Source organism: Limulus polyphemus, unplaced genomic scaffold (genome assembly GCF_000517525.1).
Source record: "Limulus polyphemus unplaced genomic scaffold, Limulus_polyphemus-2.1.2 Scaffold512, whole genome shotgun sequence".
Lineage (NCBI taxonomy): Eukaryota > Metazoa > Arthropoda > Merostomata > Xiphosura > Limulidae > Limulus > Limulus polyphemus.
The window spans coordinates 559018-560698 of NW_013666122.1; positions in this window are offsets into that span (position 1 = coordinate 559018).

The window sequence follows — 1681 nt, forward strand, 5'->3', positions numbered from 1 at the left end:
AGCATGAATTATTATCATTGTTGGCCTAATTGTGTGATATTTTGTGAAATGAAACATACATCTATTATAAATAAAATATGGCATATCTATGTAAACTATTTTCATTCAAAAAATATGCATTTCCTAAAGTTGTTGTATGCACTCTTGTGCATGTGTAATTTGTATATGATAAATCAAATCAAAAACATCTTAGGTGTGAAAAAAAAAGGTGCAGCCAAAAAGAGGATTCAGCATGCAACTTAAAGGAATGAAATCAAAATTGGTGGACAAACTAGTAGCTACACTTATAGCATTGATAAGAATTTTACAGCAAATATTCATTAATTATTTAGCCAGGCCGCGTTTTTTGTTCAACTTAGGGCAAGATGGTGGGTAAAACAAAAAACGCGGCCTGGCAAACTAATGAATGAATATTTGCTGTAAAACTCTTACCAATGCTATAAATGTAGCTACCAGTTTCGCCGCTAATTCTGATTTCATCCCTTTAAGTCGCACGCTCAATGCTTTTTTGGTCGCACCTTTTTTTGACACCTAAGATGTTTTTGATTAGATATCATGACCTTTTGTCATCACACAGACAAACCACAGCACGTAAGAAAGTGACACTCGATAGTAACCAACATTAGCTTTAAGATCGCAACCCTGGTATTTGGAACAGACCTATATTTTACAGAACCAACCAGATTCTTTAAATATATGGTGGTTGTTTTTCCTTTCTAAAACAGTGTTAATAACTTCCTTTATACTGTTACGTCTCTGGTCGTTAGTTAATTTTACGTATAATTTCTTTCCGATGAAACATTAGCGACACAAGTCCTTTTTTAAATAAAACTAGTTTATTCTTTCTCAATACAACTTTGAAATTCAAATAATTTCAACGGTCACGCTATAACAACCGCTATAATTCACAACAAACGACTCACATGCTCGACTCAATCGTCAATCTCTGTCTGCAGTTCAATTACATTCCATTCTTGCCGTCACTTCTTGGCCGTCTTATATAAAAGAATACCGTACATCTGGTAACCTCTCGAGGCTTCACGAACCTTCGAGAATATGACGTGTTACTAGTGTCACATGACCCCCGCTGTCGTAACAACAGTAATACCATGGAAACTACATTAACAATTTCTTGTCATCTACCCCCATGCACTCAGCATCTTATACCTAAAAATCACCAAGCACAGTCCTAAAAATTAAAGCATTTAGTAGGATAACTAGACCACCACTATTCAGAGGTTATGAAGAATTCAAGCTAATTTCAATATTGCACCGAAATAAAGGTTTATTTTGAGATAATTCAATTAAATATTTTAATCCATTCTTGTTATTCATAATTCAAGAAAAGATATTTGATTGTTGATCGGGAGTAAAAAGCCCAGCTTGTTGTGGTTTCTTTCTTTCCGTTATATTTATCCTTTTCAGAGTCATGTCCATGAATTTTATCCTATGGCTGATGTAAGTTAAGTTCTGGTATGGGGTGACTAGTATTTTAATTAGCTTTAGATATTTGATAACTTGTTTGAGTAATATATGGGCTCATGAATATGTGGATGATTTGCAGTATAAAGTGTTGTTTGGCTATTTCTATTAATAGTGTAATACTGTCTTTACGGCGTTGGGGGTCTCTGTACTGGTCTATGAACTACATGAATGTATTGTTGCGTCATCGAGATAACGT